Consider the following 25,339-nt stretch of genomic DNA (forward strand, 5'->3'; position numbering starts at 1 on the left):
CACACTCTCTAGCTCCCCTGAGGGGAAGCTGAAGAGTACAGTTTGAAACCCACCAATTTAGTTCATACCTCTCATTTCACAGATGAAAAACTTAAGGAGTAGAGAGGTTAAGTGACTGGCTCAAGGTCATACTTTGTTAATGACCTGCTGGAAAAACAACTCTGGCCGGGACTGCTTTGCATGTGTGCCCCTGAGCCGTGTGAAGGCAGCCAGGCAGAAAACTGGGCTGGAGGACCAGACTCTGCAGGGAAGAGCAGTGAGAGGGCAGAGATACACCACTAAGGACACAGGGAACCTTGGCGATGTCCGGGGCTGGGGCCGGCAAGGATCCGAGTTGGGACTTGCTTCCTCAGTGCCACCAAAAGCAAGAACCTTGACAGAGCTGTCTGATGAAAGGGCCCTATGACATTTTAAGAGACACAAGTGGGACTTGCAGGGGACCCTTCCATGAACTGCCTGCTAGAAGTTGAAATAGTAACAGAGAAATCTCTCAGCCTCTAAAAATGAACACATTATGGCAGAAAATGAAGCTGCAGGACATTGAGACAATAGAAACTACTCTTCGGGCCCCACCCATCCCATCATGAGTCATCTTTAATACAGAATGAAGTTAGTATCTCCCCTGCTTAGTATTATCTAACTGGCAAAAGTAGAGATGCTGGTCTTTTAATTATAGATACTCATTGAGAAGCACATATAAATTCCCAGAGGCAACATGATAAGGATGAATGTCAGAAACTCTGAGTGAGAATGTTAGCCAACTGCAGAAATGCCCAAAAGATAGACTGGCTCTCAGATTCCCAGACACACAGGTAGCATTCAAGCAAAGAAGATGACATATGACATGGTAGATGCTGCTATGTAACTTCCAGCCAGTGGACCTAGACATACAATTAAGCACTAGACAGAATAAGTTTAGTCCTACCTCTAAAAAATAGACCTTTTCAGCTATGGTATGACAGCTACCGTGTCCTTTAAGCTTTATTAGAACTAAAAAGAAAAACAGGCAGAGTTACATACTTTTACACTGGGACACAGGCTAGCTTTTATCTTTTTTTTCTGTAGGCATGGGGTAATAGGCATTGACTCGAGAAAAAGAAAGATGAAGTAACCAAATTTCTTCTATACCACAGAAATGGGGAGCAGGAATCTTGTTAGGCCTGGGTGCTACAATTAAAACAAGTCAGTGCTGGAACATGCCAGTTTTTGCTAGACAATAAGAGTGAGCAAGACAGAAGGAGTCCCCACAGGAAGAAGGGTGGGTGATGATGAGGAAGGAAGAGGAAGAGGAGAGTGGAAAGAATGCTGTGTGATCGGGCGAAGGTAGAGTACCAGTAAGAACTGGTCCAGGTTACTCTGAGATGCCCATGAACTCTACTGTTGACTGGTGTTCTGGTACGCCATACTTCTTTTCCTAGAAATTATCACTTACCCTGAAGTTTACCCAGTTTTTTAAAGCAGAAGCTATGGATATCATGTGGTAAGCAACCATGATAAATGAGGTTTTATAAGTGACAGTGCACTCGATGACGCAAGGAAAAGTGAAGTTCGTTTACTCCTCCAAATCTTTCTGTAAAGAAACCAGAGCAACCTGAAAAGGTGAACATTTTCAAACAGGTGACAGTTGACCAGTAGGACCAGTTTGGGGGGAGGGGGGGAGATGATTTAACCCAGCCACTAAGCAGATGCCTTCAGGTTAATATTTAATGTATTACATGTAGTATTAACTACCTTGATTAGAAATGAAACAATATATAGTTTTAAACAACAAACATGTTGATATGTTACTATATACCAGCCTGCTATATTTGGTGCTTTTAATATTTTAGATGTATCAGTTAGCATACAGGCAAAACTGCTATAACAAAGAGACCCCAAAATACAGTGTCTTAAGCGAGAGAGAAGTCTGTTTCTTTCTCATGTAACAGAACAAAATGAGGCAGGCAACCCCAGGAAGGTAGGCAGCTCTGATCTGCCAGGTCATTCAAGGTTCTGGATTCCTCCGAGCTTGTTGCTCTGACATTTCTTAGGGTGTTGTTCTCATCTATACAGTCAGAGCTGACTCACCACTATCAATCTACTTTCCCACCCACTGGAAAGGAGAAAAGAGGAAAAGGTGGGCAGGCAGCTTCCTTTTCTAAATTGCAGATAATTTAAACATAATTCTGCTCACATTCCATTGGACAGAACCCTAATGGCATAGCCATATTTAACTGAAAGGTAGGCTAGAGACGTAACTTACAGCTGAATGGCCATATGCTTAGCCAAGGTTGAAGTGGTTGTGTTGTTTTAAATGGAGAGAAAAGAGAAAGAAATGCTAGGAGGCAATTTGCAGTCTCTGTCATTTTACCTCATCCAGCCCTTTCAACAATCCTGTATTATAACACTTTCTTTAATGAATAAGGCATCCGAGGCTGTCTACAATTTGCCCAAGGCAGGAAGTTGCAGAGGTGGAATTCAAACTCAGATCCATCTGCCTCAAAACCCATCTTCATTTTATTATACCATGTACCATGTACCCAATTAATCTTACTCCCACAGACAGGGCACATAATAAAGAGTAAAACTCATGCCATGTGGCCTTTTCTTAAAGCCAATGTCTTTTAAGAAAATACCAACACCAAGAGAACGATTTTTATAAGAAAAAGAATGTCAGAAACTCCTTTTAAGAAAATAAAAAGTTGAAGGGAGAGGAAAATTGCGAGGTATTTATTAAAATACCACTATAAAAGACACTTGAAAGAATGGATTACTTTTCCTACCACTACAAGGCAATCTATTTTGGTGGTGTCGACCATGAATTGTATTGATAAGAATAAAAGGGCTCATATGGAACAACTTTCTTATTATTTAATAACCACAATAAGCTGCTGCAGGACAATCTAAAACAGCAATAGCCTGGTTTGGTGGAGCTGGTGTGATGTACAAACACACATACACACACACACACCCCTTTATAAAAGAGCATCACTGCACCCTACTAACCTTAAATTCCTAAACACCCGAATGGATCTACGTCATGAGATAAATACTTACAGAATAAAAATTTACAGTCCTGCACATACATTAAATTTGCGTAAGCACTTTCAAGAAAGAGAAGCTCTGCTTGGGTTGGGTTTTCCCCCCTTTCTGTCTCTCAAATCAAGAGATATATTTTATAATCTACAGCTAGCTCACTGGCAAATCTCCATTCTTTTCAACCTGACAGACTGTTTGTCAGTTAAACTCCCCTTGTCATGTATCCCTACCACTGCCGACTCATGCACGGAGACCTTCACTTTTACTGCTACCACTTGCACCCTATGCAACCTTTGTCATTGATCACTGATCCGATCCAGTGCCCACATGTTCTTCAAGTGCCTACACAAGTAATGAGGTACTTGTGGTGTAAAATTAAACTGTCAACTGTCAGCGATTGATAACCACAGTGAGAGCTGACCTAGAACACCTGCACCAGTGGCCAAGACAGGTGTGACATGTTTGATCGCTGAGGCCTGCTAGTCAGTCTGACCCAGTGCTGTCCCTCCATGGACTTTCCTTGCGTTTCAGCCTCCCAGTTTTCCTGTGTCCGCAGTAAGCATCCCCAGGTTGCAGAAACCACTCTCACAGCCAATTCGGGCAGCTGGTCAAAGCGGCCATGAAACAGATCTTAAGTCAGCAGGTTGATTTGAAAGGAATATGGCCTAGAGATTTTCAAAGGTGGCATCTGGAGTCAGCCTAGTGTTTTTCTCCCACATACCCCCAGATTCCCACTGAGAGCTGGTGTTGGTGGCAGGCTTCACACACGCCACCTCCCCTCGATTGGAGTTTCTAGGCATGTGCCAACGCCTGGCAGAAGGGCCTTCCCTTCAGGGCAGGCACACGGCAGTCATTAAGAGTCTGGTGGAAGAATGAAGCAGTCCTAATGGAACTGCCTTATGGCTCTGAACATTCGCTTGAAGGCATTTAAGTTGAACTGGCTCGTATTCTATTAAAGCACCATAAATGCAAGCTTTTCCTACTCATATGTAATTGAATAACCAGCACAAAGGAAAAAACATGTTCTGCTCTGGCTATAATTGTTTTTAGTCAGAGTTGTTGCATAGTATTTAAACAAAGTTTTTATTTAAATTTTATTATTTAAATGTGAGAGATTTTTTTAACCTTAAGCAAAAACTGCACTTAAATACCTAAAACATCTTTTGTGAAAAATCTGAGAAGTATGTTGGGATTCCCATCCCATTCCACCATCCCCCCCACCACCAAACAGTTGCACTATATTAAGTTCATGTGATGAGAAGATAAAAATCTATTAACTTTCTGCTGACCTTATCGACACAGGACTCTCTGCAGACATTACAAAAGCCATATCTCTTCTGACTTTTACGTCCAGAACCTCATGCTCCAAAGTCCCAAACCAAATGTAAAATCTTCACGATGAGTGAAACCCTGACACCAATTCAGATTCCAGGCTTGCTGGCCTGCAGTTGATGGAGGCTCCTCTGGGGCACAGAGGCTGGCCTTGACTTTGCGTTTGACTTGAGGGCTTTTTTTTTTTTTTTTTTTTTTTTTTGCCATATGCTACTGGGGACTCTGAATCAAAACTATTTCACGAGGACCATATGTTACGAAAAGCACGTGATGGAAAGTGAATGGCAAGAAGTTGCCCCATATCACTGGGTGATGTATTACAAACATAATTAAATCTGAGTAATGTACAGTGTTATTTCAGTTAATCATTTCTTTTTTCAATTTAAGCAAGGAAAACATAGCCCAATCTACAAACGATATACTAAAGTCCAGATAAGCAAAAGCAAATTGGTGGGAAAGGAATAAAACAAGAGCTGTACAGCCTTGTTTAAGCTTCTGTACAAGGTCTTGGGATATTTGAGATATGTCGGTAGGAAGGTGACACATGAGAGTCTATGTAAATGAGCGGTTTGAAACACTACTCATTTTCCTTTCAGATCAACAATGAATTCAGACCAACCCCACTTATAAACGAGCAGCAAGTCAAAAGCTCACCTCTGTATTGGTTGTTTGGAATTCAAGAGTATGTTTTCCCACAGAAATTTTGTTATTGATAGCTGTTAGGTTCCCAGGCTAGCCCGTGAAGACCTATTAAGCCCAGTCGTCTCTGAAGTTTGGCATTTCTACACTACCTTTATGGCACTACTTGGAGGAAGGATAGAGCATGCTTTGAATTCAACTCGACTCAATACATTTATTTGGTCCCTACAATATTTTCCCAGAATGTACTGGTTACTACATTTCCCCAGAGGATATCCCAATTTCCTCTCTTCTCACATGCCCCCAGCTAGAAGAAATCACTTTCTATTCTGAACCCTCAGAACATTTTATCTTTACTTTCTTAAATCTCTTTCTTCCTGAACTACAGGTATTTGTGAACTGAGCTTAACTACTTACCGGTAACTTATTTTTATATTTCCCACATCCTACTTCCAAGCCCTGAATTTGGCAGGTTCGCAGTTCATATATGTGAATGGATGATTGAGTAAATAAAGGAATTCCATAAACTAGGTTGCCAAATATATTTCTTTCTCCATCAGCAGCACGAGGAACGATGGGATTTGGTTGAGGGAGAGAGAGAAAATATAACGACGACAGTAACGACGATGAGGATGAGGATAATCATAGCAATGATATTTACTATGTGCTTACATTGGCCTCAGAACCTTACAAGTATTGATTAACTTACTCCTCACAACAACTCTGTGTGGCAAATAAAATGTATATCCATCCTCATTTGACAGATGGGGATACTGAACACAAAGACATTAAGCAAGATTCGTAAACAGCATAATAGATATTTCTGAACACCCGATACAGTGTATTCTCTATGTGCATGTGCTTAAGAGGGATACCTCCATATGTTTCTCCATGCTACAAAGCGGCTTTCTGCTTTTCTGATCTACCTTAAAGAAAAGATTTCTCATGGAAAATATTCCACAGTTATTTCTTCGGTTTTCATTCGTGAACCTAAATAAAAGCTCTGTGAGAGCAAGAACCTTGTCAGTCTCAATCACAATATCCCCAGCCTCGGCAACAGATGCATTCTGGATGGATAAGTGAAAGAATCTGTTTGCGGTGATGGGACTCTGGACTCGGGTTCCCTCTGAGAGTTTCAGGGTTTATTGGTCCTATGGGGAGAGAGAGCTTTCTGAACTTACCTGATGATAAGAATCACCTGTGGCACTTGATAAACATCCCCTCTCCCTGGAGATTCTGAGTCAATGACCTGAGGTGAGGCCCCAGAATCTGTTTTTGTTGATGTGTGGCTACTGTGGGTTGAGACAGATGCTTCAGGTGGTTCTAAGCTTGGGAACCCCTCCGCCCCCACCACCGAAAGAGTATTATTCTATCTGTTCGGACATCACCTCCATGGCAGTCACAGGCATTTCAAATTCCCCAAGATTAATAGTCTCTGGCCACTGCCATCTTTTCTTCCAGGAACCTGTGTATTATGCCGGATTGCAGTAGGGGATGGGACCTTGCACTTCTAACTCAGCTGACTTTTCTAAGGGGGTTCTATGGATCTCAATAGTACCTACAAAACCTTTCACTCACACATTTTCCCCCTACATCTGCCCTCTCTGAAGGAACATTGGTGTCTGCTGAGTAAACGAATGAATGATGGAACAAATTCCAACATGGGCAAAACAAGCAAGACAGACAGTTGTCAAGAGTGGAAGTGTTTCATAAGACTCAGATTCAGGTCGCGCACAGGAGCATACTAAAATAAACAATGACAAACAAAATATATTAACGCATCCTGTTTCTATTGCTTTCCTTCTGACTTGAAGAGCATTCTTATAACAGCTAATAATCTCTGGGCATCAGAATCATTACATACCTTTTTAAAAATATTTTCTTTTCCTTACTGATAATGGGACAGGTGTTGTGACCTCAGAATCTAACGGATTGCTTTAGCCTTACAGACATCACTCTCTTTCTTTTTCTTATTCGTCTTCTCCCCATTCCTCCAATCCAATAATCTATGCTCAGAAATCAATAAAGAACATCAATCTTGGTTGGGAATGAAAGTGAAAAGCTGAAGTTACTATCTATGATTCTCCTAGAGTCTAGAACTAAGTTTCCAAACTTCGGCACTATTGAAACTTTGAGCAAGATGATTCTTTGTTGTGGGGTGCTGACCTGTGCACTGTAGAACATTGAGCAGCATCCATGGCCTCTATCCACTAGATGCCAAAAACAACCCCACACTCCAGTTATGAGCTATAACAATAAAAAATATCCCAAACATTGCCAAATGTCCCCCTGGGGATCAAAATCACCCTCAGTTGAAAATCACTAATCTAATCACTTATGTGTGGGATATAAACCGAAAAGCAATGAGTGAACAGGACAAACAAACAGAGACTCATGAACATGGGCAATAGATTAGTGGTTACCAGAGGGTAGGGGGTGGAGGAGGAAGGAGGAAGTAGACGGGGTAAAGGAGGTCAAATATTGGGGAGTAGGGGGAGGGTGAAGTGGGTAAAGGGGATCAAATATATGGTAGCCGAAGGAAACTGGACTTTGGGTGATAAACACACAATAGAATATATAGATGTCAAATTATAATGTACACCTGAAAATTATATAATCGTATTAACCAATGTTACCCCGATAAACTTAATTTTAAAAAATAAAATAATAATAATAAAAGAAAAAAAATCACTAATCTAGAAAAAATTTTAAAACAATGTATTTTTTAACTGATAGATTGGTCGATATTTGGGACTAATGTACAAGGATATATTAACTCACAGATTTGCTTGAACATTAAAGAAACTATAAAGATAATTCTCAAAGAAACCATTAATTCAAAAAGATCATGACTACCCTTTTAAGGGTGAAGTCTGATGGATACCTCAAAGAAGCTGGAATGGAATCTAAGATAGCTGATATTTTACCAAAAAAAAAAATTCAACTGGGTGGAGAGCAGGAAGACTAACTAAAATGTCTAATTTTGGCAAAAACACACGAAGTGTAATGCACTTTGCCAACATCTTGCCCTTGGAATTTTTTTATAACTTAAGAGTAGTTATAATCCGTATGTTCTTGGTTCTTATAATCTAAAAATCATCAAAATGCTGTTTTATAAGAGTATCACCTAAGCTTTGATGTCTAAGAAGCCCAGGGGCTTCTTTTTATGTGCTTATTTTCTTTTGAACAAGGAAATAGTGTTTTGCCAAAACAGCAAATAGAACTTGAGCCTCAAAAGATTTGAGTTCTGTTTGAAACATAGAACCTACAAATTCTCCACAAGTTTGAAACTTGACAAAATACATGCTCTTATCTTTCCTTGGACGAAATCTCTCTTGTCCTATTTTACATCACAGCAAAATCCAAGGTAGATTATTCTAGGAGACAAAGAGCTATAAGGCTGAAAAGAAATTCTGAAACAACACTGATTTGAGTTGGACTGATCAACACAATGCCATCCAAGGTAAGAGAAAATGAAAGAAATTAAATGGGAAGAAAAGAGAGAAAAGTGGGAAGAGAGATCGACTAAGTAACATGTTCTTTGACTTTCCCCAGAACCAAACCCAGCAAGCAAGATATTACATCAAAGTTAAATTGTTTAGATATTAGATGACCTGTCCATTTTTTTCCTTACCATTGATTTCCACAGTACAAAAATATTATTTCAGTGGCAAGGATGTAAACCTTATTCATAACAGGATTTCAACCACATCCTGAGAATGAAGCATCTCCTCAGATAGTGTGCCCTCATTTATATTGAAAGCATGCTGGTTTTATTTGTCAGTGTTTGTCGAGGGGGTCACAATATCAGGAAGCAGGAGATGGCTCATCAAAGCGTCTCTGCAAGCCCCCACTACTCATCAATTAGACAGTACCTTGTTTTTAACATCAGGGCGGAAATGCATCTCCCCTGACCTATTGTTAGAAGCTTCCTTCTGTCTTTAAGTTTTTTGGAAGGAGCACTCAGGACTGGACTTCTTTTTTCCAATAGGTAATTGTCACTAATTAATGCTCCTGTTGCATACAAGAATGTGGACCTGTGACCCTGAGTAATCTGGGCCTGTATTTCTGGCCATGGAGCAAGGACACTCTAATCTCCTGACTCTACCCACAGGGACCAGGGTCACAGATGCAAGGCTTCCCGCTGGGTTCCTGAGCAGGCCTCACTCTGCTTCAAAGCCAGGGAGTGCAGTGGGGCCGCTTAACTTCAAGGACAGTGTGGCATCTGGCCAGTGAATGCTATCTGATGTGAGGAGCAGGTCTCTTCTCGGACAGTCTGGAGATCTTTCTGCAGAAGCCCAAGCCCTTAGTTTGATTCACTCCACTTGCTGAGCACCTATCTGTGCCTGGAACTCTCCTAGGCACTGGGGATAAAATGATTAAAATAGAGTCCTTGGTGGAAATAAATTAGAACTGAGCTCAAGCTCAGCCCTTCGCTAAAATTTCCTTTTAAGTATAACTAGACACGCTGGTATTATTTTCCTTTTTTAGATTGAATAGAGTAAAAGAAAATAGCGTTGTGATTTTTTCATTTATAAAAACTGGTGAACTCATATATTCATTAATTCGTCTCATTCCCCTATAAGAGTTTTCATTTACTTTTCCTCTCCCTTGGCCTCCTCTCCCCTCCCTTCCTCCTTCTCTATCTCTCTCTGTCTCTCTCTGTCTCTCTGTCTCTCTCTGTCTCTCTTTCTCTTTCTGTCTCTGTCTCTGTCTGTCTGTCTCTGCTCTCTGTCTCTGTTCCCTCTCTTTCTCTCTCTCTCTCTCACACACACACACACACACACACACACCCCAAAGCATGGGAACCTCTGATGAACATAATACTCAGAATGACTTCAAGATAAAAACATAGCTCTCCCTCATACCCTTAACAAAGCACTAGATTATTGAGGATGCCTACCCAACATTCTTCCTTCACATAAAGAGAGCTTTATGTTTTGCTTTTCCTCTAATAGTAGATCTTAAAATCAAGGCTAGGAACTACCATTATGCACAAATGCCACTGGATTAATTTTGAATCAATAAAGTGATATGAACAAGTGTCCAATATTTTAAAAAAAGGAAATTACTACAAAATAGCTAAACAAAAGGCTTGGCACTTATTTTGTTAAATAGTCTTCACATTACAAATGTTGGATTTATTCAGATAATTCTTTCCCAGTTCCTTTTCAAATGTTTATAGCTTGATTTCCATGGTTCAAGAAGATATCACTGCTTGAGAAGTAAGATACAAGCATGTATTTTATAATCATGCAGGCTTAAATGATGGAAACAAATCTATCAGATAATAAGCAGTGAGGTTTTCACACCTCTTCTTTTTGGCTTATACTGATATGTGTAACCACTTTAGAAAGACAGCATAGCATAGTGCTTAGGAAGACCCTGGAGTAGGCTGCTAAATCTAAATCTTTCTCCTCCACTGAGTTGGGCAAGCCATCCAACCTCTCTGTGACTTGGTTTTCTTATTTGTAAAATGCGGAGTCAATAACCATCGATTAGATAAGTTCCCATCTCTAAAGTTTTTAGAAAGTGTCTGGCTTATAGTGTAAACGCTGTACAAGTATAAAGTACTAAATACATATTTATAAAATATATAGGCTCATATCTGACCCTATACTTAAACAAAGGAAAGGCAGGCTAGAGATGTGTTAGGAATAGCTGTTACCTTGGCTTGACTTTCTCAATAGCCTTTTATTCACTATGTTCGGTCTCCTCTAGTCAACTATAAAGTTGATAACACAAGAATTCTTCCTTACTCACCACAGTGTCTCCCACTGGGCCCAAGATAGTGCTTATACATAGAGGATCCTCAATAAATATGGCTTGGACGAATGAACATATTTGATTTGAAGAATTTGATTCTTCATTTTGAGAACTAAATTAAAAATTCTTTCTACTAACATTTTTACCACAAGTAGCATTGATATTACTTGTGTATTAGTGGTAAAAAAAAAAAAATTAATTTGATTGGGAAATTTATAATAAACTCGATATGCCTTGTTCAGTTTTTTCTACATGTTAAAAATAAGGAAACATCCATACAATCACCCCACACACATAACCTGGCAACCATCCATAGAGGCTACTTCATACCTTTCTATTCATAATCCAGTTGTTTCTGGAGATCCTGATATCAGGGAACTTCATTCGGTAGCCAGGAAGCTTTTTATCAGCATCTTAAAAGGTGTTAGTTTTTCAGGTTTTGTTTTTAGTTTCTGCAACTCTAAACAACAAACCCTCCAAAGCTGGTTACTCTACAAAAAGTACTGAGTTAATAGTTGCTCTTTAAAGTAAACACAGGCATTTCTTTGACTAGATACCATCAACTTTAATTTTATTTTTCTCACATACATGTTAATCAAGAACTAAACAGATAATTTCCTTCTGTCACACAGTAATTCCACAGTGGTGGAACAAAGTGTTATCTTAAGTTTCACAAAGCAATTGTTCAATGATTCCTGTTGGTGGCTCCTTTCCAAATCTTCTTGAATGGCCAAGCCTGCTAGCCCTTGAAGCTGGAGAGGGGCAGGCAAGGGGTTGCTGTCAGTCAAGCGTTCAGTGTTGTGGTACACTTGCTGGTTCTCCCCCAGGACCAGCTCCTGCTCATGAGGCTGACACCTGACTCATGCTGTCTGTTTGATGGCAATTGCTAAGAAACCTCTAAACCTTGTAAGTGTACAAAGGGAGCTGGGAGGCAGCAAGGAAAGCTTCACATCCTCCCAGTCCAGTGAATTAAATTATTAGGAAGTTTGAGGAAGAAGGGATGAGGGGCTTAGAGAAAGAAATTCATTCCTTGAAGCTGAAAAGCAGCACCAAGGTCAGTCCCTCCTCAAGTTCAAAGAAGTCTACTTCAACACAAGAAAATATTGTTCTAACTTACACTACCCAACCCCTGCCAAAAAAAAAAAAAATTCTATCAAGCCATCCTTTAGTGTTGGGCCAATTAATCTTTTCAGGTAGACTGCCTAAACTCTGATATATGTTTCCCCATCAACTTCCTCATATAGATGAAATAAGTTTGTTGAACCTCAGATGCACAGAACCCTGAGCCCATTTGGGATACCAAATCTGTTCCTCACACAAGTCAGTAAAATTTAAGAATTGAACTGAATGTAGAATAGCTTGACATTAATAGTCAATCCTATCCTCCAACTCCTTAAGAGGTTTGGAGGCCTACGATCTAACGGAAAGTAGGGTTATGTTTCCATTTTAATTTTTTCTACCCCCTCCTCTAATACTATCAGCAATTAGTCAACCCCAAAATATATTTTGAAGACATGGGAATGGCTTGGTAGAGGAATGGGTTCCCCTACACCTCACAAAAAAAGCCCAGACTTTTTCAATTAAAAGACGAAAACAAATAGGAAAAATGTTAACAGAGACAGGACCATGGGAAATTTTTAATGTTTATGTGTTTCTGCATTTTCGTAATCTTTATAATAAAAACGAATTGTTTGCATAATCGATATAAGTGTGTTTGTGTGTGTGGATATTCAGTGTTCTTGACCTGACTTCAGTGTTCATATAAATCATCTGGACATCTTGTTAAAAATGTAGATTCTGGTTCGGTAGCTGTTGGGGTGCCTAAGAGACTGCATTTCTAGTAGGCTCCCAAGTGATGCTCATGTAGCTGGTCCATAAACTATACTTTGAGTAGCAAGAATGTGGGCCCATCAGGTTAAAAGCTACACCTGGTGTCTTCTCTTGTGCCATGCCAAATGAGGTTAAAAACTTCACCCCTAAATTTGAGAGGAAACAAGCAAAGACAGAATTCAAGAGAAGCTGAAGTAGCTTATAGAACTTGAGCTATGTTGTCAGTGATTTTTTTTTCTTTGAACGACTTTGGTCTGTAAAGATGAGACTTGTTCCCCACCTCACAGTGGCCAGAATCTTGTGGCTAGTGGGAGGAACAGGACTATGAAGAAGGTGAATTTCATACTTACTTTTGTTATAGCCTAAGAATGGGCAGCCTGCCTGACATCAAAGTCTATCTAGGCTGACCATTTAGAATTGTGCAGAGGGTTTCAAGCCCTGAAATGCTGAACCTTGAACTAGCCCCAGGTCATGTCTTGAAACAACTGTCTCCCCTTTCCCACCTAAAGTGAATAAATTTTCATTCTTTCTATCCCCTCTCAGGGTCATTACACTGTCTCCTCCAAAGTACTCTTCATTTCACGGCTTCCAGGCAGACCCTGGGCTTTTCTTCTGTTCTTGCTTAAGCTCCCTTTCCTTTCCATTCAGGGCCATCAAAATGAAACAACAACTTCATATCTATCATGGCATTTAGTCTTTATATGAGGCCTATGGCCGATTATTAATACCACTTTAGAAATGAAGAAATTTCAACACAGAGACAACAAGTGACTTGCCTAAGAAGGCCCAACCAATAGGTGACAAGACCAGTCTGAACCACACACACACACTTCCTGTTATCTCGTTTACTCCCACTCACCCTTCAGGTCTTGGCTAAAGCATCCATTCCTCAGGTATAGCAGTGCGGACAAAGCTGGCGAGCTTGGGGGAACTGCAGGTGACCTTAACAGAGAACATGGAGAGACAAGGGGAGCAAGAAAGGAGACTGAAGTGGGAAAGGAAAGACCTCCTCAGTATGTGACATGGTCTTGAGTACCACACTTACGTACATCGTCTGATCATCTAACAAAAAAAGGGAATCGCTGAAGACATTTGAGATGATTGCGAATGGGATGGAGGGGTGGCTAAAAGTACAGTTCGAGAGAACAAAGAGACTAGATTATTTCATGACTACCCATTAGCTTTTTGTATAATTTGTCACCCTTAACCCATCACTACTTCAGTTCACTTTATCAAAAATAGGATAAGATACAGGTGGTAGCACGAGTTGTTGAACGACTAATAAGTAACCTACAGAGCACCTGACACTCACTGAAATGTAACTGACATGAGAACATCAGAATAATTCTGATTTAGTAATATTAATTTATCTTTTGCTTCCCCATTGCATGTGAGACATGTAGCATAAATTAATTAAATATTTGTTCGGCAAATGTTGTAATGAAAAATAAATGCGCATCTCTCACAGAAGATAAAGCAATCTAACATAAACTATATAGTGGGCTCAAGTATTTTAGTGAAAAGCCACTGTCTTCTCAAGAAAAGAGGGCTGTTTCTTCTACTTCGTAGCAGCATTTTTTTAACTGGTTATCTCTCATCTAAACATAAAAGAAGAAAAGAGAAGAAAAAGAAAAAGAGGTCCATTCTTTCTTTAGTTAAGAGAAGCAGCTATAAAAGCCAAAACCGATCTGAGCCAACTAGAGCTACTAGCCTGCAAAATATGGTGGCATTTTCACAGTTAATTTTGCTGCCATTTGTGCCTGAATTTATCGTGGTTTAGAAAAAGTAAATTGCGAGGCTAACACAACCCTAGCTCAGGAGTCCACCAGCGGCGGCGCATCCACAGTCGGGCTAGATATTTAGTGCCTCTGTGCAGAGAAGGCCACGCAGAGAGCCAGGGGAGGGATTACTGCTCCATGCTGCCCATAAATCACTTGGAGCACTTCACACAGTTCTACATCTCACAAATAAGGCTGGGCTGGCAATGTGTCACTGCTACACAAAAGGAAAGAGAGACCTAGATGCCTTCGGCCTCCCTGGTCCTTCCTCTCCTGTGTGTTCATAAAACATGAGGCACCTTCCCAAGGTTTGCTCTCAGTAGTCTCCCCTCACAGTCTCTGCCTTCATTTTACCTGAGGAGAAAACAGGGCATCGGGCATCTACTGATTTTAGCAAAGGCAGGTCCCCACCAACCCCTAATGCCAAAGTCACTTCTCGCTTATTACTTAACCAACACAGCACCCACCCTTGCTGATTAATCTTCCCCTGAACTAAAGACGATAAATTAAGTGTCCCCTCCACCCCCGGGTGTCTATTGACTACCAAACAAACATATGGACCACCCTACTTGCCCCTTTCTGCCCAAGAATTTTCAGAATATAGATATCAGATTGCTTTAATTGTTTACAAAAAGAAACTTGCTTTCCTTTTTAACACCTGCATAAACCTCTAGGGGGTGCTAGTCATTAACGTGCAGAGATTGAGAACTGTTGGACCCAAAGGCCAAAGTGAAAAACAGCACCCTGGTGTCCCCCTGCAGAACCAGCCCTTCATGTTCTAAGACAGTCATCAACACGATTCCTGAAAACAATAGTGGCTTCTTGTTTAAAATGGAACTGCACCTGCTAGAATAACGTGTCAACAAACAATTGCTTTGTTTTTCATATTAGCCATCCAAGCTGAAGCAATGGGACTTCCTGAAGTGAATACTGGAAGACTTATTCTTAGAAGGGGACAGAATTCTCATTTTAACACAAGGCTCAGAGGGCCCCAGTGATGGTCATCTTCCTTCCTTCTTTTGTACTCCCCGGTGTTCATCTTATTTGGTTTTCAACAGGTTTGTTTCCATTGCAACCTCTGGCTTCCAATGCCCAGTGCCATATTCGGCAAATACACTCATTTCTGCTTCCTATCTGTGAACGATAAAGGGCTTTAATTGCTGTTCCACCATTTCAAACAGTTCTCAGAAGATTCTTCCTCCTCTGTTGAAAATTCCTTGCCAAATGTTCAATCATTGCTAAATCATTCTGCTCTTTCAATTTACCAGTCTAATTATGATGTCTGCTTCCAGCTTTTCTATTGCTATTTGATGCTTGTCCATTGATCGAGTTGGGACACTTTTAAAAGGAGTTATTTTAGTAGAATAAGGTGCTTGGTTGTGATTAAAAATGTTTTAAGTGATTTGGCCAAGGTCGTCTCTATGGGCTCAGGAAGTAACCACGGCCAAAATACCCTAGTGGGGTAAAATATGAAAGGCTGAGAATACCTATTATTACCTTTATCAAGGTGCAGCCAGACACCAGGCTCGTGGGAGCAAGCAAAGGCCTCCTACACCATAGATTCTAATACAGCCAGAGCTAGTGATGTCTTAACAAGAACTTGAGGTCTAGTTGTTTTTTTGTTTGTTTGTTTGTTTGTTTAAAGAATCTTTGTTTTCTCTTCTGTGGATGAGAAAATAGAACACGTGTTTTTATGCTAGTTTGAAAATGACAAACAGAGACTGTAGAAAGAGTGCAGCGTTTAAAATCTTCATTCACAGAGCTGTGTGATCTTGGAAAAGTTACTCTACCTCTCTGAATCTCAAATTTCAAATCAAAGAACTGATGCTGTGAGCTAGCTGCTTTCTAAATTCCTTTTCAGCTTAGAAAGCCTAGGATATCTGCTCTAGCTAAAATCTAGCCTTGTAAAGGAATTAAAATAGATAAAATAGCCCAGAATATCAAAGAGTTTTGAGGAATTTCCCTGTTAATTTGAAACTTTGCTCTATTTGACATTTCTTAACTTACTAATTGAGCATTTACTTAAGTTGTCAGACTTCAGTTTCCTAATCTATAGAATGGGCATATAAATAGCATTTACTTCATTGAACTGTTGTAAGAATTAAGTGTATTAATAAATATAAGTCTCTAGAACAAAGCTTGGCATGTAGTAAACACACCATAGATGTTAGCAATCAGTAGTCACAATAATAGTAGTTGTTATGAAATAGTTGTTTGATTTATTTGATTGTTTAAAAATGCCTTTGAAAAATAAATAAGCTCAGGTAGGAGCTGTTTATTGTGTTCTCCTCAAATTGCTTATAAATAGGTGCCTAGAGCATCTGCGGTGCTAAATCTATACTATCACTGTTGGCCACCACCATTACCTGCTGACATTGACAAACCCAACAAGAAGAAACTTCCTTAAGACTGACAGGAGATGGGACAGATGCCATCAAAGTGTAAAAGCTGACAATTTGTGCTTCAAGCACTCCAAACTCTCCTTCTCCATACTAAATACTTTGAGCTGACACAAAGATGCCAACAGATCTCCCACAGCTTCTGCCAATAGTCAGTTCATTCTTAAAAGTAAGGGGTTGGACTAACCTCACTTCTAGCCATAAGACTATGTATCGAAGACCCTGCTTCTGTGTGGGCTATATGCTAAAAGAGAATATTTTCAGACTAAGCAAAAGTAGACAGCTCCGTTACTGATACCATTTGTGGCATCCACCCCAATAAATTTCATAAATCATATCAACTTCCACCTATGTGCAAAGATTATATCATCATATTCTTGAGACACTTTTGTCAGAATGAATAAATTAACTAAATATCAGTGGGAGTTAGTTAATCTGATTAAATGACTTTTACCTTTTATGGAGCTCCTATTGTGTGTACTGCACTGGCTCCAGAGTTTCAAAGATAAGATCATACTCTCATAAAACCAAGTCCTCCTCCTGAGGACTCGCAGTTAGCATATCAGTGTGGTTAAGAGCACAGGCTCTGATGTCAGACTGCCCGGGTCATGGTTGCTAGAAGGAGGAATGGCACGTAATTCATAAAAAACTTTTTCCTTTCACAATCTTTCCCAGTTCAGCTCCACTTCCAGCTGAAGAGTATTTACTGAGCCAAAGACCAGATGAAAACAGTAAGTCAGAACTCCTGAAATCTAGAACACTTCTTTCACATATATCTGTAGCACAGAGACCTAGAAAGTAAACTGCAAAAAGCATGAATCATTGAGACTTGTCAAGTCACAATGCAGTTTAGACACAAAGCCCCTTACCTGGTCTTTTCATTACTAGGTGGTGTGGTCAACACAGTCCTGATTAACTGTGTGCATTCTCAGCATTTGTTCATTCTAGAGTGAACTCTGATAATTCACATACAAATCAAGATGACCATTGATGGTTTGTGCAAACTGACAAAAATACTGAAAATGTGATAGATAGTTACAATATCCAAAAACTTCCCTTGTTCATATATTCTAGTTTAATGTGCTCTTACTAAATGATAATGCTTCACAATTATATGATTATATATTATTGAAGAATGATAACTTTCTAACACTGCACAATTTTCATTGAATGAGCAAAAGATTGATGGAGTTTGATGATTTGCAAAAAAAAAATCAAATAATATCAGGAACCCAGATTCTCATCCCATTGAATGTACAGATTAATATTTGAAATATTTTTTAAGTATTTTTATTTGAGGGTTTGTTGTTTGCATTTTCTAGAAACACATACATGAATTGTATGATTTGGGGCCATTTTATAAGGTCATAGATTTTAATTCTCCTCTATCTATCTTCTTTACCTTTAAAAAAAAAAAAAGCTAGACACGCAAGAAAACAAAACACCAATTTTTAGATGCTCCTCTCCCCCAAAAAAAAATACTGGGTCTGCTAAAACACAACACACACATACGCACACATACACACACAATTCCTCTGGTCTTACCTTTCGTGTAACAAAAACATTATTCCTTGACAATGTCCCCCTCCTGTCTTCATGCCCTCTCACTTCTTTCCCAAGCTGCTCATTCCAACACTGCTCTTAACTCTGATGACTCTTATTAAACATGACTATTTAATTACCATCAATCTATTATGCTACGTACTTCACCTCCACCGACACATCTGATCCCATTATGTGTCTGACCTTTAATGGTCATCAAATCAAAGCCATTCTGGTCAGTTCAGTCTGGGCCTGACACATGCCCAGGTCACAGAGATGAAGGCGCAGGGGCATAGCAGACCACAGTTACCCTGCCCTTCGCTTAACACCTTTGTCAATAGAATTTCACAACCGGGAAACTGCCAAATTCTGCCTGGCTTGAATAAAATGCCCTTCCTTTTATGGAAAGTTGAAATAAATAATCACACAATGCTGACCAGCACTGCCTTTTATATAATTGGTGCCTCTCCACCGGCATGACACACTGCCCTCTTTGATGTTTGTGTTGAAACGTTTTCGGTTAGAACAAGAAAATTGATGGGGCAGCCCTCTAGGATATGCCAAGCACTCCACAGAAACAGAGTCCCCTCAAGATACCCCAAGAAGAGAAATTGAAAGACAACTGGGGCATCAGCACGACACCACCACCAAGGGGGTGGCCGCCTCCCAGTGAAAGGCAACCCCCATGAAAGTGTCTGGGTTCACAGACTGGAGCAGCAGTTTGGGCTGCTCTACCTCAAAGCTGCACGCTGAAAAGCACTCCCACTCAACCTAATGAGACAGCCATTTATAAAGGAGCCTCTTCCGGGCTGTTGAGGCCTGGTCATTGTTATTCACCCAAAGGCTTTCCCTGGTGGTAAACATGGCACTGTTTTCCCAGACCAAACAGGGACCCTCCTTCGAGGTAGCCAGACACACTGTCTGGTGTGCACAAACATTTCGACTTCTAACTAGACAGCTCACCCTGGCAGTGTCTTCCTCTTGCTTTACTTTAGTAATGTGTGTGTATTTTTACCAGCCCCTCTGGGAAAACTGCCCTGCTTTATGGCAACTTGTCACTGACAAGGAATTTCTCATCAAGATTGAAATCTCCGACCATCCCCAAAGCTCCTAGCCCTCTGAGTTTCAGAGCTCACAGACCAGGAGGCTCGTCCTTGAAAAGAACTGTGGCTTTAGGAAGCAGGATTGTTGCTTTCTTCATGGCTATAATGAACGAAAGCCCACACATAGTCAATTATAAATGTTAGGCAAGTAACAAATTAATAGGGGGAGTTATTTTTGAGAAAAGCAATGTTTTCGCTTATATCTTTTTTTTTAATTTCTGGATTCTCTATTTTCCAACTGAGTGCTCATTACCTTATTTTTTTCCCTCCTCCAAAAAGGTATCAACCCAAGATGATGAAATATATCTATTTAGTTCCTTCTTCGCACTCCCATTCTTTGCCTGCTTAAAGCTATTTTCTCAATAGTTTTCTCTTTTTACCAGCCTTATCTAGTGCAAACTAAGTGTACCTAAAAGTCTTAACCTAGGGCCCATAAAGCAACCCAACCCTCTAATAATTGTCACAAGTGTGGGGCTGAAACAAGCTCAGTTCCCTGAAAAATATGAAGTTTCACTGTGTGAGAAATGGGAACACAAATAATAAATCAGAAAAAAAGACTTCGATCCCATTATCATCTTTCATCTGAAAGACTGAAATTCACAGTCTTTCCACAAATCACTTCACCTGCTGTTAAATGTCTTCCAGAAGACTCTAAATGTCTTCTAAATTGAAGTTAATTGTTAAGGAAGGATACGCTCAGATAATCTATCATTAGACCCAGTAAAAATATTTAGCAATGTGAGCTTCATTTCCACCTGAGATTCAAAGCAATTGACAAATAATCAAAGGTTATTCCCACACACTGGGAGGGTAATCTGAAGCACAGAGCATAAGATGAATATAAATTTCCCATTTCGGACAATTCTGAATTATCAAATAAATTACCCACCCAAAACCTAGCATATTGGGAAAAATAGCATAAGCTATTATTTGGTATGTAACAGCCATTTATCAATTCTAATTCCAAAATCTTATTTTATTCAAGTGATGATTGGGAAGAGTGAAAATATTCTTAACATTTTTCTGAGTTTTTTTCCTTGGATGACAATTGGAGTATCAGAAAGAATTCAGATAAGCGTGACACAGGATTGATATAACATTAGCTACATCTTCTTGCATTTGTTGTGTAGCTCATCCCAACCACCGCCCCAAACCTGAAGATCCATCTCTATTTTTATTAATTACATTATATTAATTATACTATATTAGAAAAATTTCCATGGTACTCTGTATACTCAGTATGAATTTCCCTATGTCTGCCTAGTATAAACAGACTTTACCCAATTAAAAAGTTAAAAATAATTGGGAGAGATTGATAAGTGTACATCCTGCTGCTTTAACATACATTTGTCCTCAAAGTAGCTAATGGAGAGTTTGGCAAGTCACAAAGTCTTAGAAAATGTCATATCTATTACTATACCTCTCCATCTCACTCAACAAAAAGGCCTCACCTGCTCCCGTTAGATCCCTGCATGGAACTGATCTGGAGTGAATGGTTCAGAGGTTTGCCGGCACACCACACCAGCCTTCTTCTCCCTCCTGATAGCAGCAATTTCAAGTTTTAAAGGATTAATCAGTCTTCTCTTTCCCTTACACCTAAAATACTCCTGGGTTCTAGGAACAGGCTTCAGGGTTCCATTGTTACCTGATGATCTCAGAAATGCTGGGGGCTGTGAGTACTCAGGTTATCTTTTCTCTGCCCCTTAACCATCCTACATAAATGTTGTTTCCTTCCTCCCTTTTTTCTCTTCCACTTTCTTCCTATTTCCTTCTTTCCCAATCTCTCAGACAAGTTGGACTTATCCCTTCCTCAGTTTTTAAGATGCCTCCATAGGCATCTTATCCTTGTGAGTACAACAATACGCACACACACATCACAATGCTATATCAGGGCTATGTGAATGTTCAATGTGTCACTAAAATTGCTAATGTCGGTCCATATTTGTGTCACCTTACTAAAGGAGGGCCAATCAATTAACCCTTTTACGTTCTGCTTATAAGGAGTTAACAGCAGTCAAAAAAGTGATACACAATGCTTTAAACAATGCTAATGTGTTCTTGTGAAAGGATGCATTGACAGTTTTACGAGACTGGAGTCTAGTGAAAGCAGGTGTACACGGTTCAACAAAAATGGTGTTGTATTGTGAGGTTTGAAAGGAGATGCAAAAGTCATTTTGTGTGGTTGGCTTTTGCAGAACCTCTGAGAAATTAAGCAAGAGTGAAAAGCCATCTGCTGCTGAGATACAAGCACAGCTATTAGCCTTCTTACTATTCACATGGCCATACCTGAAAGTGATATGGAGTGATATTACCTAGACTGCTTAATTAATGCTTTTACACACTGCATTAAATACATATTGGTGTGAGCCAAGTATAGGAAAATACTTAGATGGAGTCTTACATAGTTGTAGTTTACTTAAATATTAAAATATTATTTTTAAAATAAAATATAAAATTGTTCCTCACACAAGAAAAAAAAGGAAGCATTGCAATCTGAATCTAAAGTAGAATATAATGTTGAAATACTAATAATAATAGATTGTAATGGCAGTATTTTAAACTAAACTCTTTGAAAGCAAATAAAATAATTGATACTTTTTTGGTCCACACCTCCCTCTTCATTTTTTGTTTCCTGCCCTATTTCAGACAAGCCTTTGTTCTTTCGAACATTAACTTGTGAGGTAGACTAATGGCTTTCTCAAACATCCTTTACCATAAAGCACTTACAAACAAGGGCCATTAGGAAATCAGGAGAGAGGACAAGAATGAATTTACAGTTCTATGAGGTGGTAGATAAAGCCTGATTTACACTTCAGATGTGGTCAGATGGCAGGTGAAGTGGCAGGCCTCCAGAATGCAGCCTCATACCCAAAGTCAGGACTCAGAAGAGGATTCGAGATGCACCAACTATTTTGCAAGAGCTCCTGAAGCAGCTGTCCATACCCAGAGAGAACTTTCAACCATTTAACCATGTATCTCTAGCAGAGACCAGGAATGCTCCAAGAGCTGTGTAACCTAACACCTGTGGAACCTCAGTTTGCCACCTCTCTGTCTCTGGGCCAGGAATTCCCAGTTTCCTGGTCTTCAGCTCCAATGGCTGGTTTTATACCTGCTGTGGGGAAAGCCTCAAACATCTTAGCCACATTTGGAAGTAGTTCATTAAAGAGGTTCTAAATGCCTATTTTTTAAATATTTTTAGAATGAACACTCAGGAGTTTTATAGCACAGGAGAGGCCTATAAAAGTAAAGTACTTTGCTAACAGTATATGGAAGGAAATTTTCAAATTAATTTTTAGTGCACATTGTTGCTTCTGAGGGTTTTTGTTTAATTTTTATAGTGTTAGAGGTTACGCTCATCATTTTATTAAATGTTGAATAAGAGTTAACATTATGGAGCACCTTACTTTTGCCAGCTACTTGGCTAAGGATTCAAAAATGGATAAGACATGACCCTGTATAGGAAGCTCACCAAGTGATGAGACACAAACAGATATCTATATACCTGTATCAAGTACACGCAGGGCACCGAGGCATCTCAGCGAGGAACCATTCATTCAGTGGTGCAGTGGGAGTGCAAAGTTTGTGCTGAGAAAGTGACCACAGGTTTCAAAGAAGAGGTAGCAAGTGTTCTGGCCCTTAAAGGATGGGTGGGAGGTCAGAGGAGGACCATTCCCGGTCCATACTAGAGATATAGCACGTGCAAAGGCCTGGACATTTTTTTGCTCCTGCTTAGAATTTCCTTTTTTTTTTTTTAATATTTCTCCAGATGGGTAGAGGAGAAGAAAGAAAAGGACAAAAAATGCCTTTCCAAAAACCATGGTATATCTACATTGTTCACATAACAAATATACGCTTTTAGCATTCTTAAAATGTGTGTAAATATAAGATTTATATATTTGCTAGAATTATAATACCATGTAGATAGTATGGTTTTATAATGGAACACAAGTTTAAAGTTTTATGATGGGCTTTGTTCAAGACTCCGTATACCTGCTTCGGTATGTATACCCTCATTAGAAGAAAATCTCACATGATTAAATCTGAGGTCCTTCATGAATGGAAAACCAGGGCAAAATGCACCCCAGCCTGCGCCCCTCCACCCCATGCTTTCTAAATGTTTACTCAATTAACACCAAATAGTAAACTAATAACAGCTCTTCTCTCAGCCAAGAGATTTTACTGTTGGACTAGACATACTTTACTTGAATAATTGTTCATAAGGTTGAGACTGGAATGTGCACCTAGCTAAGCACCTTTGTGGAAAGCCCCTGTCCCTCTCAGGCCTCTTTTTGCTAAGATTCTGAGCACACTGCCTCTGGAGCTACTGACTGGTTGGGGACAAGCTGAGAGCTTTGCAGCAGATCACTCCACCTCTACACTGCCACTAAGGCCCATTTACTGGGCTTTGCTCCGTCTTCAGTTCACTGCCCAGGGTAGAGTTAACGGGGACATGCTTCAACACCTCAGCCACCGCTGGGTGGTCTGTACGGCGCAGACTGCCTGGCCATCCATCAAAGAAGGGCCTCTGAGAACAGCGGAATGCCAGGTCCCGCTGCCAGCCCACCTCCACCAGCCTTTCCATTGGAGCCCTGCAGAGGGGAGGTCCTGCCTGCTCCTCCACTGGCCATCCGAACAAGTCCCAACACGACTGGCAGATGGAGCAAGAGTGGCTTGTGACACCCTCCCTGCAATGAAGAGAGAAACTTGCCTTTTCTCTGCATCAGAGAAAATACACAGCAACTTTCTGTCATGAGCCCCATGCCATTTCAAAGTCACCAGCAACTACTACGGCCCTGAGGGTGAGGGAGAACCAAACTCCGAGACAGTAAGATCTCTGCTGAAAACACAAAACACATTGCTTGTGGCCCAGGTGTAAAGAATTCAGGATAAATAGGTTCAGGCTCTGCGGGACTCCGTGAGTGGCTACCCTAAAACAATGCCTGGGTTAGACAAGTCACCCATGGGAGAGATGCAGTTTGGTGCATTTTTCTCTTAATCCCCACAAGTTATGCAGAAGGAACACCTACTATTCTGGAAATTCTATCCCAAAACTCATCCTCGTGAAGCATACAGATATCCTCCTTCATCTGCTGCCCAGGTGGGCTGCACTCAGCTCTGCAGGGTGCAAAGGCACGCTACAAGGGGACCCCAGACTTAGACTCCGTGTCCTGGCTTCCAATCCCAGCCTTGTCTCCTAAGGATTTTAAAGTTCTTCCCAAACTTCACTCATCCCAATACGTCCTTCACGGTTACCTGTAGGTCACCTGGACAACAGTTACTTAATGATTTTCTTCAAGCAATCATTTTTGTCCCTTCAATTCATTTTAAAAGAATTGCAAATGGAAAACCAGTCTCATCTGCTATAATAGAAGGAAAGGTATAAAGATTGAGAAAAAACAATGTTATTAAATTCTAGCTAAATTCTTTTCCACCACTAAACCTCTGTCTTTTTGTTGAATAGAGAAATTAGCACATAGTAATCCTACGTCTGTTCTTGCAGTTGTTAGAAGGACTAGAAGAAAGCTTGAAAGGAAATGACAGACTCTTCACTTCTTGATTCAAGGCTATCTAGTACTAGCCCCGTGAACCACCAAAATCACCCTGCTCTCCAGTCTAGTCTACACCCCATCCTTCAAGAAACCCCATGCTAATGATAGGGAAATACAAGGCTGAGTTTGTCTGTTTTTGTTGTTTTATTTTGTATTCATTTTTCCCATATCAGAGAGAACGATAGCACTTTGACTCGTTCTCTGTCATGTATTGAGCACAAATTCCACAAGATGCCTGAGTTTAGGGACTTTGTCTACCCCAGCTTGCGTGAAGGGGAATGTTCAGACACAGCTTTAACTGAGAGCAAGCAAATGCAGCTAACTGTCATCTTTTCTCACGCCTTTCATTTCACTTCCCTAGAAGCATCCTGGTGAGGCAATAT

This window comes from Pteropus medius, unplaced genomic scaffold (genome assembly GCF_902729225.1).
Source record: "Pteropus medius unplaced genomic scaffold, Ma_sr-lr_union100, whole genome shotgun sequence".
Taxonomy (NCBI): Eukaryota; Metazoa; Chordata; class Mammalia; order Chiroptera; family Pteropodidae; genus Pteropus; species Pteropus medius.